General features: G+C 38.3%; 2 long non-coding RNA genes across 3 annotated transcripts in view; one reads left to right on the top strand and one right to left on the bottom strand.

Moving 5' to 3' along the window:
• The window catches only part of LOC141996841 (uncharacterized), a 209182-nt gene that overhangs the window by 39609 nt on the left and 155372 nt on the right, over positions 1-14201 (bottom strand). For both annotated transcript variants that reach the window (XR_012641619.1, XR_012641620.1), the window contains exon 4: positions 2636-2736. This is a non-coding gene — a long non-coding RNA (uncharacterized LOC141996841). The remainder of the gene's footprint in view (positions 1-2635; positions 2737-14201) is intronic.
• The window catches only part of LOC141996842 (uncharacterized), a 185241-nt gene that overhangs the window by 38727 nt on the left and 132313 nt on the right, over positions 1-14201 (top strand). The gene's annotated exons all lie outside the window — the stretch shown is intronic.

Here is a 14201-nt window from a genome sequence, read left to right as displayed (position 1 = left end):
TTCCACTCCTATTCAAACTCTGTCATTCTGAATGCTCTGGGGCAAAGAAATTGAACACTATATTATATGTCCAAATACAGGTTAATAAAAACAGAGAGAAAATAATTAACAGGATTTAAACAAAGCTCAGCAAATACTTGATTAATTTAACCCTTTTTTGCTTTTGAATATCCATGAATAGATTATGATTTCCATAAATGTATGTCATTCAGATTCACTTGACAATTTTTCTGAGGGTTTTTTTTTCTTCAATGGATTGATTATGAACTAGTCTATTATGAACATTTGATACCACTTGAAACTGAAACAGCATTGGTTAGTTGTGATGGGTCACATCAGGTGATATCCTGGCCCAATTACAGTCAATGGGAGTTTTGCCACTTCGGTGGGGTCAAGATTTTGCCCATGCTGCTGGTTTTGTTCTCTGACGATATGATTGTAATCAGATTGTAATCTTGCAATCAGAAGGATTTTTGAAGAAGCCACTGAGGCTTTGCATTTTTTTAGGAAGAGGTTGCAGCTTAGGGTATTTAGAAAATGTTTTAACTCGTTTCCTTTCCGAGTCACACAAACCTCACCTGAGACGTCATTCCTAGAATGTTTAGACTGTTGTAAGAATTATTGCCGAGGCGCAGCTGACAGTTAATTTTTGTCTCATTGCATTTATATACATTAATTGCGTGTGTGATCCTTGCTGTGAAGAATATAGTCAGATCTTTGTCTGGCTTACAGCTGCCTCTGGGATCTAAGGAAGAGGTTTTGGGATACCTGTTCCCCTGCTGTGTGATAAATGTCTCATTCCATATGCCAGTTTTCATATGCCTAATATATAATAACTAACATTACATATTTTGACATATGGCACAATAATATAAATGCCTCATAAATGTTATGGCAGGCAACATTTTAACAGAAGTAGCTGATCTTGTGGAGCACTATAGAAGTGTGATAGCTTCCTTCTCTGGATTATAGCATAGCAACAAAGTTAACCTTCAGCCCCCCATAAAAACAACAGGTGAAACCCAGGCAGACAAGCAAATCAAACAGTTGCCTTCTACTTGGGGAGGAAATGCATCAGGTATGCAGGGATTTTTCTATATCGGAAAGGCATAGAATCATCGACATGAAGGGCTAGAATGGACCTCAAAGGTCACTGTAACACTTCCCATGGATACCCAGGACTGTGAAGTACCTTGCTAGTACCTGCTCTTAGTTTGAAGGAGCCTTGTCTGTGCCTGTTGTGGATCAACTCCCTGACTCCCCAGCCTTTGACAACACAAGCACTATCTTTCATGCCTCCATAGACCTCACTCTGGCTCATTGATTGTGGATATGGTCCACCTGTTTATGTGCATGCAAACTTGATTTAGCGAAGGTCCCTGTACACAAGTCCCGCATAGAGATGATTCCTATTCTTCATAGGAATAGATTGCCTATATGGATAGTGCAAGGGGTGCTTTTGTCCCCAAAGTAGACAGACATCAGTGTTGCACTGCTTTCAGAGGTGGGAGGCTGGTGAGCGGCAGTTGCTGGCCAGGAGCCCAGCTCTGAAGGCAGCACCGCTGCCAGCAGCAGCGTAGAAGTAAGGGTGGTAATACCATGCCCACTGCTGGGCTCTACCCCTGACTCTTTTTCTCCCCTCATTTTTGCCCCATTTCCTCTCCTCCCACTCCCTCCTGCTTTGCATCCTGGGCGGTTGCCCTGCTCACCCACCTTGGTTATACCCCTGCCCTAAACTCTCCAAGATATTTCTGGAGTGTGCAAAGTAAGCTAATTTAAAACAAAATTGCAGTGGAAGCCTAATATTGTGGAAGCCACAATTTCTGCAATATCACGAATTAAGTAGGACCTTATCTATGAAGCTATAACAACACACATGTCAAGCTTTTAGCAACATGAAGTGTCTTTTCTGTAAGCTAGCATAACAAGGACAAGGCTTCATCATTCAATCTCTTTAGAAGGCTGCATAATATTCAGATATTATTTCTAAATCTGTCCAATCTCTTTATATAGTTTCTTTTTATTTGCTTACACTTGCAGCTGGCATGCATGCCTTGACATCATCTCTTCCTCACATTCTCTGATGAAGCAGTGTCACCACCATTTGAACTATTGTAGCTGTTTACTAACTTGGTACGAGAAAAGATCATGGCCATCTACATATTTGATGGCCCAAGGTCTATAGCAGGTTAACATGAAAATGTACTTTGGAGTTGCTTGTAGAGTGCAATTGTGACAAACCATAAAACCTTTAATATCAATCATCCCAGCAAAATAAAGAAAAGAGGGGGATTATATATATAAAAACTACAGAGGAAAGAAGAGAGCACGTACATTTACCTTGCTGGGAACTGGTATTTGTCTGAATGTGATTGCTTTAACCAATCATTTATAATGGTGTTTTTCAACTGCAATATGAAACATTTTCTCTATAGTTCTGCTAGCATTTATCAGCATAGATGGACAACTTCTTTCATCTATTATTCACCCACTTCTTTTCTTGGACTTTTAAACATGCTGTGATCAAGTTATACAGATCCTTCACATCTAGCACATACTCTGTAACCTAGAAAAGGGCTTATGGAGGCATTAGAATATGCCTGGAAATGAGACCTTCCTGGGTTAGCTCATTTACCTCCTTACAGCTACTCTGGGATCTGTTCAGCTGCTGCTTCATATACAAGAAAATCCAGTTAAGTTCCGAAGGAGACCATGCCAAGGTCACTGACTCCTGCCCTGTTGAGAAAACAACATAGAACAGTCAATTCTAAACACATCAATCTCCAGTGTTTGACAACACAGGAGATTGGGTAGTAGGTGGTCCCTCTGGTAAATTAGTTTTATGTTATCTAAGGTTTTACCTAAGAAGCAAAACTTCAATGCATAGCCACTGGACAATCAGCAGCCAGTACATTCCACAGTCCCTGGCTAGTCATTCATTTTACCTGATTGCTGGTGAAGAAACTAGGTGATACTGAAGAAGAAAGACGCATGCCTAAAAGTAAAAAAAAAGAAAAGAAAATACCCCCTAAAGAGTTCCTCCTTTGTCATATCTAGTTTGTATTTTTGAAAAGTTCCCAAGAAAAACAGGTTGGAATTTCCTGAATTTCAAGTTTTCAATATTTTTTTGTCAAAAATTGAGCTTTCTATCGAACCTCCCACTACACTTCTAATGAAAAGTTTTGTTGGAATTTCAAACAAATTTCAAATGTAATCACCTCTACTCTTATGAGTATCCAGCAATTCAAACTTTCATGAAGATGGAAACACTTCTCTTGTGTGCTGGGGCTTATATAGAGCTCAACATGGAATGCTCCATCTTCTTGGATTCTATCTGAACCCAGATCATGAGATAGTTGTCATTTGTGTTTGTTTCAGAAGAGCCAATTAAATGATATTAACTGACCTTGATTCTGAAGATGACATTGCAGTACTTTTCAACAAACCTTGCAAAATTAAAGACACTAACATTATGGCACAGTGGAAGTAAAACCATAGTGCTCCTATACAGATTGATGAAGATGAATGTAATGTTTTTAGGGGCACATAATGAAGTGGGAGATTTCCCTAGTCAAGATGTCAGTCAGAGATGTGGCTTATACTTAATATCACAAGTTTCCTATCTACCTGCTTTTGATTGCATTCTGAGACATTACTTTGAAAAACACTATTTTAAAGCTTTAGAATTCCCTTTTTTTTTTAAAAAAAATCTACATTTTCTAAAGGCTAAATAAAGCCTCACTAAAACTATAGCACATCACTTTGCACCTGACCCAAAGCTCATTGTAGTCAGTAGGAGTCTTTCCAATTACTTCAAAGGGCTTGGATCAGGCCCCTTATCCTCAATTAATGCAGGACTAAAAGGAAGAGTTTGATAGTTTGCGGTTTCTGTTTTTTAGAAATTAAACAAATTTTCATGATGCATCCAGCGATGGTTTATGTTTGTGTTCAATTAGTCATTCTTTAGAATAGGATAATATTAGGGTTTGGGAATCCAGCATGATATTAGATTTATTTATTTCTGTAAGAAAAATAGCCCATTTGCTTAACTGTCAAATGTTGACTGTTTCAATATGTTCAAGCCTAGAAGGCTGAAAACAACGGCACAGATGCGATTCACATAGGGCTCACCAGCATGGTGCAGCAGTGTTCTGGCTTGTTGGAAATCTTCCAAGGGATTCAGAAAAAGAACATACTGAAGTAATGCATACCATTATTTAACCAATTAGTTAGGAATATGTGGGGGGTTTTTTCAGAATGATCAGATGTAGCTTTGTTAATTTTTATTTGTTCTCATCAAAATTTTCCTACACAGAACAAGTATATAATCATGGTAGTTCTTATCTGTAGTTAAAATGGATATGTTTCAAGTATAAGAACTTTTAAAATAAATACTGTATTCATAAAAAGGTTTACACAAATCCTGATCGCAGGAACTAAGTGAAAGCATACAACATAACAAGCAAGGCAAATAGTTACTGGTAGCTAAATGTAGCAAAGAATACCTGGAGCCTAGACCGTGATTATAGATGGAATGTATTTACTTACATCATAGAATTTCAAAGTACAAGATTTCCCACATTCTCACTTAAATTCTTAGCTCTCTGGGGCAAGGACTGTCCTTGTGTATTGTTGGTTTTTTATTGTACAATGCCTTATTTAATTGCATGCTGATCCCTTACTGATGTCTTTAAGTAGTAATGCAATACATATAATAATAAAATAATGATGATAATAATACATTATAATTTTAAGTAGTAAATCAAATTCTCTGTTTTACACAAAATTCATACATAATGAGAGCATTAAATACCTAGATTTCTCTAGGATGATGATGATGATTTCACTTTATTTGTTATTTATTTAGTTAGTTTTTCTCTTTTCCTTAAACCTATTGTGGATGTAAAGATTTGCAGATCAGAAGCAACAGCAGTTTTACAAGGAGGACCTTCCAGGTCTTCAGCACAGTAATGAAATATGATACAAAGCAGCACAGTGTCAATAAAACTACGGGATAAAGGTCAGGTTTACATCGATGGACGGAGCTGGCAAATACATTTGTTCCTGCAATGTCTGTGTTTTAAATGCCACCCTCTGATGAACCTGCTGCAGAAACACTCTTTTGGTTTTGATGAGATGTCAGTTTTGCTCAGTGCTGATCAAATAAGATGAATGAAAGTGAAACAAGAACAAAAATATTACTCCTGTCATTTATTCTTTATGCATTACAGGAAGTGGGTCAGTCAGGGAGATTTCTCTTAAACAAATAGCAATCACTGCACAATATCACCCATTGATCTATTTCACAGCAGGCAATAGCCTTTTTGTCAGAAAGGACATACAATTCAAATACCACAGAATACATACAAAAACCAATGACAGATTTAAAAAGTATCTTTTCCTCTTGCCCCCAAATCAATCTAGGCTACCAATTCAGGGCATAGCAAACTTATTTCCATACTTGTAGTGGAGATGTAGGTCCTTAAAAACTATGTTTTATGTTCAATATTCGGATGTAAAAAAACCCCAAAACCTGTCACTTAAAGAACGCTTTACATATGAAAACGCAGAGGCACTCTGTTAATTGTATACAAATCAGATTTAATCAGCAAAATAAATAAAGATAAAACTAAAAATGTATCGTACTCTAAAGAGATGGAATGGGCCAGTTTTACTTGCTAATGAACCAAGTTCTCTAGCTTTACTATCATTTTACATATAGTTATTTGAAAGTACTATGCTCAGCTTGAATGACATATCCTATCATTACTCCCAATCTTCTTGGGAAACTGACAGCAAATAATAGTCCATAGATCAGTGGGAATCGAATCTGTTTTTAATGGTACATTTCTAACAAAAACAGTCCTTTCCTGTAATCAGTTATGAAACTGTGACACTCCAGAGCCATTTACAGTGGTGCGGTACTTGTCCCTTACAGTTGAATGCATAAAATAACTGTACAGAAAAGCTGAGTGTCCTATCCTGCTCCCATTGATGTGAACAAGAAAGTTCCCAATGATTCAGAGCTATTCTCCAGATAAGCACCATGGCCAAAATCTTCAAAATTAGAAACCTAAGTGTGGACCTAAATAATTGGCTTGATTTTTCAGAGATGCTGAGCACCTGTAGTTCTCACTATTGTCAGCTGGATATCAGAAAGAAAACAGGTCCCTCAATCAATGGGAGCTGCTCAGCACATCTGAAAATCAGTCCACTAACTTAAGTACCTAAATATTGGTTTAGGTGTTTAACCGTAGGCATAGAACAAAATGAGTAGTGTCATATTTCCAAATAGTTTATTATCTACAAAGTAGCACAATTCTGAAAGCAATAAAGATATCCTTTCACAAGAGTATTTTATAGTCAAGAACACAGAATCCCTGCTTCATTACAATTTCAAATCAACAACTAAATTATTCTACCTTCCATGTCAAATTGTCTCAGCTGATATAATGTATAGATATTTCTTCTGAGGACACAAAATAATCAATCCATATGTATTTTAATACAATGGCACCTGCTGCATTATCATTTACTCACAAGCAAGGCTGTTGTGTTTTATGTAATTTACAAAGGCACAAAGTGCTCTTACACTTCATTTGTGAAGGTCTAGCAAGTAATTGTAAAATACTGGGAATACCTTAAGTAAAGCGAATCCTTCTGCTATTAATTAGGAGATTGATTCTGCAAGATGTTCTTTCACCTCCCATTGGAATCAGGGTTTGCAGAGGTGAACATTAAACCTCCCATTACTACTTTGCCTTTCTAGGTGTGCATAAGCCAAAAAGGTGATAAAGCCACCCAAAAAAGGAAGATCTAGGCTGGAGTGAAAAAATGAATTGAGAATAGAGAAGACTTACATTAAAGTGGCTGCTTCTGCTCTAACCACTTATGTTGGATTATACACCAATATTCAAGTATTTACCATACAGTAAAAAAAACTGCAGAATTTACCATGGTAACCATTGCACCACTTGCTACTTACTGTACCTGTGCTATCCTTGAAGTGCAGAGAACCTTCTTTAAGAAAAGTCTGTATTCAAAGCTTACAAACCGTTGATTATATTTTATAATGTTTTCAGGAGAAAAAGATCCAGTTTTTTGTATGCAGAGCAATTCTTCAGGTTTTCATTACCTTTTTAGAAAATGAACAGATTGGAGTGACAGGAAAAAAAGAGATCTGAGAATTATACTTTTGGCAAGGCACATCTGGAGCCTGTGCATGCTGTGCATTAACATTTTGGCTCTGTAATATTGTAAGAATACACTCCTCAATGTTTCTATTTAATCTGATCCGTTATAAAAAATGGGTAGTACTGGGATGGGGGCTATTTATGCTTTTCTTTGTGAGCAATCTAAGCTGATGCTATATACTATATTTTCTTTAAGTAATGAGGTCCGGCACTGTGGCACTTTGTGTTTTAAAGAAAGTTAATACATAATGTCACAGAGGAATATTATAGGATGTGTATCGTGTATTTAAGAGGGACAGTACAAAAAATAGACAAATGCTCCAATCCTTTTTCAGGTAAAGCTGAGTAAGTCCTGATGGGAGTTTGACTTAGTCGTGATACAGTGTGAAATTCATCCTCATATGAAGGATAAATGCAAGCCTGTTTGCATCCCTTAAGTCCTGTGGTCAGGGCATGCCCATGGACCAACAGCCAAAGGGCCTACACAGACCCTTTGCACTTTGGAGAATGTCACTTTGGAGGGCAATAGTGAGGGTTAGGCCAAACAGAGACCATGGAAATCATGTGTACAAAGATCCTGTGGCCATAACAGCTTATGTATATGATGTAGAAGGACTATATCCTCAATTCCAGACCCAAGGTTGGGGAAGAAAATTGGCAATGTACAGCAGCCGACCAGCTCCATGGGCTGTGGGAGGGACTAGACTTCTCTGTACTCTGCTCACTTCAGCAATTTAAAGCGCAATTTAAACTCCATTTCTATACAAGTGATGTTTGTGTCATCTTGAAGAAAGCCAAGCCACATTTGGTTCATATTCTGTGATCTGAGACTCCCAGGAGGAATGGGGAGATGCAAAATACTTTGTTCTGTAGCAAACACAGAGAGCGCACAAGTTTAGTCTTTACCTTATTTCATATAAACTTTTCTGATGAGATCAGCAACTGCCAGCTCCATGGAAATCTTCCAAATATCTATCACAGAACAGGAAAGATGTGGTGGTTCCTGTTTGAGAGGAGAATCAGCTACATTCCCCCCCACCCTCTTTTAACACCATTCATTCATTCATTCCCTCCATGTTACCTCTCAATCCTGTTTAAATCAGAACTATATTTGGAGCTTCTGCCTTCTCATCATTAACTTGTATGGAATGGCCATTCTCACAATGACCCCGGGAACAAGGGGAGTGTGAAGAGAAGGTTTGTGCCTGCACATACACACACCCCTTTATTGTGTCTCTGTCCTCCTCAGCCCTACCAAGGATCTGGCTCTAAGACTTTCAATGACAAACAATTTAGCAGTTGTCTTCAGTGACCATTAATATTTTGGAATATTTTGACAATGATGAGCATTTAATAAACACATACTGTGCTATCCCACAGAATTACTCCAGTAATGACAGATAGCAGGGCCCACCTTTGCTGACTAAGCAGTCTCTTTTATATATGGGTGCCAGTTGTACTTTATAAATGACTTTAATTTACAGTGCATTACATGGCTATGTATTTCTTGCCTCTAAATCCCCATGCAATAATTTGTATCCTTTCCCTTGATAGTTTAACTATCTTTAACCTTTTGTTAAGATAGCTTCTTAATAATCCAGTCTGACCATTCTTCTTTGAATAAATCTATAGTTACTATAGTTGTACATCATCTACAGTGTTTATTTTTGTAACCTTTTCTAACCTTGTTAACAACAATAGAATTATTCTTAACAGACATTCTTCTTTGAAGAAAATGCCCTGCACAAACTTATTTCCTTACGTAACTACAACTAGAACATTTAATTAGATTTGCCAGTGTCACTGACAAATGGATTGCATGTACTGTAAGTAATATATATCCCATATGCTTGCACGGATTAGAATTTTACAGTATCTTATTGACTTCTGTGTAGAAAGGGATTTCAATAACAGAAAATAAATCATAATCTTAATCAAATACGGTATGAGTTTTCACTTTTCAAAAATCCACTTTATGATGTCTCAGATCATGCATGCACAAGAAGAGATTTCTATTGTGAAAAATATTTAGCAGCTGGCAATAATGACCAATCAAATCACTAAGTCTTCCCAAGGCTTCATCAGGAGGCATCATTTTATCTTGTGAAACAAAATATCTAGGCTCTCGTTGCCTTCCATGGGATAAAGTGGAGGACTTCTAGAAAATAATCTTGAGGGTTAAGGACACAGGTAAGTTTATATTTTGATTTTGGCAAACTTTGATATTTGTCACTTGGTAGTGTTTGTTTTCAAGCAGATGGTACAGCCAAGATTTCAGTCCAATTTGCTGGCCGAATGCGTTGAGTTGAGCGGTTTTTTCTTGTATATGGTGTTGGGTATGTGATAGGAGAGCGAGATCATCTGCGAAATCCAGGTCTTCAAAGGATGAGAAGAGTGTCCATTTAATGCCTTTTGGCATGTCTTCTGTTGTATACCACATTACCCAGTCAATGGTAATGTTGAAGAGGATTTCAGACATGACACACCCCTGATGTTTTGACTTCAAAACTGAGCTCACTATAATCAACACTGCATGTAAAATTGGAATAGAAGCTTTTGATGATGATTATACAGAGAGGAATTTCATATGCCCACAGAACGAGCCATAGTCTGGTCCTGTGAATGCTATCAAAAGCCTTCTCAAAGTCTATGAAATTTATGTAGCATTGCTGTTGCCATTCTAAGTATTGTTCTATTATGTTTCGTAGAGTGAAGATCTGGTCTGTGCATCCATGCCCTTTCCGAAAACTGACTTGCTCTTTTCTGAGAATGCTATCAACTGCCTCTGATATACACCGGACTATGATCTTGCACAATACTTTGCTTGGCACAGATAAAAGGGTGATACCACGCCAGTTATTACAATCCCTGAGAGTTCCTTTCTTTGGTATCTACACTTATAACCCCACTGGTCCACTCATCTGGCACTTTTTTCCTTTCCCAGACTGATGTAAATAGAGGGGCCAGGACAGATGCTACTAACTCAGGATTTACCTTGAACAATTCTGCATTCAAGTTATCCTTGCCAGGAGCTTTCCCATTTTTAAAGGATTTGATGGCTTGAATGATCTCTTCCTTAGTTGGGGTGTCTGTGTTGATATCAAGATCTTCTGCTTCCTGGACGTTTGCTTCCTCTTTAGGTGGCTCCCTGTTCAGCAATTCTTTGAAATGCTGTGTCCAGCGCATTTCTTATTCTTTTTATGTTGTCAGTGGGGGGCGTTTTGTCCCTGATGAGAGTGTTTATTGGTGTCTGCCATTTACCACTGATAAGCCGTGTCATTTTGTAGGTGGTTCCTTGTTCACCACAAGCAGCTGCATCCTCTGCTTGTGTTGCCAGATCTTCAATACACTGTAACGTCATTTGTCCACTCTCACAAGGCATTTGACCTCCTGGTGTGCCTTGCTATGCTGCTCGTGGTATTTGTTCTTTAGCTTCTGGGATTTTGTGTCTAAAACGTTTTCTTTAGGGCTCGTCTGGTTTCTATGGCATTCCATGTGCTGGGTATGATCCACTCCTTCCTTCTCTTCTGCCTGTAGCCTAGACAGGCTTCACTGCCCTGTTTATAAATTGTTGTTACTTTGTCTTTCTTCTTGTTGATCTTCTCATCTGCATTCCCCTCCTCTTCATCATCTGCAAGTGCCTGAAACCTGTTCTTTAACTGCGGAATGAAGGCTTTCTGTATTTCAGGGGACTTTAGCTTGTCAACATCATAACATCTATGTCCCTTGTTTGGTGGACCCACACTTCTCAGTTTTAGCTTGATGGAGGCTGTCACAAGGTGGTGGTTGTTGCCAACATCTTCTCCCCTTCTCACTTTCACATCTGTCAGTGAGTGTTGTCATTTGCCATTGATCATCATATGATCAATCTGGTTCTTATCTCTGCCATTTGGAGAACAGTATGACGGCTTGTGAATTTCACGATGTTGAAATAGGGTTCTGCTGAAGACTAGGTCATTCATATTGCAGAAATCAATAAGCCTCTCTCCTTTTTCATTCATGGTGCCACACCCATGTGTTCCCATTGCTCTGTCATTGTTTGAGTTGTCCTTACCACCTTGGCATTCAGATTTCCCATGATGATAGTTTGGTTGTGACGTGGTACTCTCTCTAACTCCATCTGTAATGTAAGGTAGAATTTGTCCTTTGCTTCTTCATCACTGTCATTTGTCGGAGTGTAGCACTGAATCAGGGTGATATTATTGTGTTTCCCTTTCAGTCTGGCTCTCATAAGTCTGTTGCTGATGGATTTCCACTCAAGCAGGGAATGCTCCACTCCCTTCTTCAAAAGGATGGCAACACTGTCATGGTGTTGTCCATCATCCTGTCCAGAATACAGCAAAGTTTCTCCTGAGTCTGTTGTTAATCTTCCTGATCCCATCCATCTGCTCTCGCTGACCACCAGGATGTGTACACTGTAATGTCTCATCTCTGCTGTGACCTGAGCTAGCTTCCCTGTTTCGTACGTTCATACATTCCAAAAAACAAGTTTGGTTTTGTCTTGGTGTTGAGCACTTCAGTCTTCATGCCAGTGGCTTCCTTTCAGCTTTCACCACTGGCAGTCATACGGGTCATTGACTCCTGAAGGCCATAGCACATAGTAAAGGTTGATTTTTCCGCCGCTGTTTCCATAACATATTTTGTTTTTTACAGGACAGGGTTGTTAGCCCTGTGCCTAAGCCCTAAACCTGGAGGACCAGGGTGTCTGTTTTGTCTGGCCTCTCCCCAACAGACCAATCCGGCATGGTTGAACCTGCCAGGAGCAAAAAACTCCCGCCGACACAGACTCTGGGGATTGTTAGAGCATGCAAGCTGTCCCACCATGACAAGGCACGGACACCAGAAGACAGAGAACAAAGTTAGAGGGAAGGCATATAGCGCTGAAATACCTCAAACTGTGGTCCTCAGTCTTCTGCTTCTTCAGTGTTTAGATCATAACACAGATGGGGAAAGGGTTATCTTGCTAAATTATCTTATTAAATTAGATTGGCTTTAAAGGGTTTGATCCAAGGCTAGTGAAGTCTTTTTATTGAGTTTTGGGGAGTTGGATCCCTTTTATGATCTGCCTTGATTCTGAGTCATGTCTGATGACTTTGGTGACTAAGACAAGTTTTTACTTTTTTTAAAAATTCCATTAGTACTATTAGGTGTCATTGCCTTTTGTTTAGCATTGACTTCAAGTATATTATTGCTGCAGAGACAGTCTCCCAAATGCTCATAATTTTGTCACGAGTCTCACAATATGTGTTGTTTTTCTTCAAGCACCAGCTCCTATGGTTCATGTGATAATCCCAGTTTTCATTTTAAAAAAAGGTAATTTTCTCATCCTCGTGGTTTCAGGGAAAAGGTTAAAAATGTGAATCCTAAAGGCTCGAAACCCAAAGGCAAATAATAAGATACAAGGTTTATTTTATTTTAAAATCTCATGATTTTAAGCCAATTTCATGTTTTGTGGGGGCCTAACACACTATTTGGAATGCAGGGATGGCAATACTGTGCATGTATTTTCCCTGCTTTGGATGATTAAGAAAGTGTGCTAAAACCACTAGGTCTCATGATAATAGTAGACCCTATTATTCCACCTTGTTCTCTCATAATGACTAGCTGTGACACTAGTAGAGAGAGTAAATGCAAAACCATTTTCTCTTACTTGGATATTCAACTTCAGTAAATAGTATGGAAGAGTGTCACCATATGTCAGCTTTGAATAATATTTAAAATAGTGATTGTGTGAAAATTGTGAACATTGTTTTGCAAGATGTCTACTCTCTGGAATATTGACTATTTTGTTTAGGACAATATCACATCCAGAAATTTTGCTGTTAGTGAAATTTTCACAATTTGGCAGTTGAAAAATTTAAGCTTGCATGTGTTTTGATGGGGAAAAAAATCTATATCTGAGAAATTAATTTTGAAAAACAAAATTCTGAAAAAGAAACCTTTTTTACTTGAAAAGAGGATAATTTCAAGCAAAAAGAAAAGTGACATTTTGAGATATTGGAACAATCTTCTGAATTCAAAATGAAGTGAAAGGCCCAAAAATATTGAGGTTTTAAAATTTCATTGTGAGGATTTTGTATAACTCTAATTCACAATATTGGACCTGATGGTCTCAGTAGTATATGTCACACATATGGGCCATCTCTGAATGAGACACTGTGAAAGAGGAATTTTAGGAATTTTAATGATCTTAGACCACATATGTTGTCCCAAACTCTCCAAGATGCTTTGATTAGGAAGGGATTTAACTGGAACCATCCAGACTGCATGAAAGATCAGACTATATCGGGAAGTGCATTTAAAAGACCTTGTCTCTTAGGTATCCTAGACCCTGAAGTGTTCAGGTAACACATTAATGTCTCAGAGATGAAGGCAGTTCTTTATGGTTCAGAGACCAACACAGAACTGGCCTCACACACAACTATGATTAGATAAACAGTATACAAGCTATGTTTTAGATCAACAAACAGGGTCTGGGCTTTTCCTAGACTGACCAAACCACTTTCAAATTGACCACCATGCTGGTATTTGGTCTGTTTATTGGGAAGTGATAAATTAGAACTCTAACAATGGGGAAGCTTAGGGTAGGAGCAGGTGATCAATGAATTGCCATGAATTTGGACATAAACTCCCTCGTCTTCTGCATATAGTGCTAGTGGATACGTTTCCCCTTCACTGAGGGAGTAGATTACATGAATGCTTGCCTTCTAGTACTTGAACTAAATTCAGTAAAGAGCCTTTTCCATCAAACATAATATAGTAACATATATGGTCCACTAACCATGTCATGATTGTCACTATGCTGGACACCATGGCCACTCAGCTTCATAGAAACAATAGAAAAAGAACTCAGATCTCCTACTCAGTAAGCACAGGAGCCTACTATTTGAGCTGAAAGGAACATATCTTTTATCTGCGAGTCAGTCTGTCTACTGCTAAGAGAGCTGATTTCATTCAATAGGGAGCAGTGGTGCACACATATACGCAAGTCCAGGTTTTTCTCAACCC

This window comes from Natator depressus, chromosome 12, assembly GCF_965152275.1.
Source record: "Natator depressus isolate rNatDep1 chromosome 12, rNatDep2.hap1, whole genome shotgun sequence".
Lineage (NCBI taxonomy): Eukaryota > Metazoa > Chordata > Testudines > Cheloniidae > Natator > Natator depressus.
This window is presented reverse-complemented; position numbering and strand designations above follow the sequence as displayed.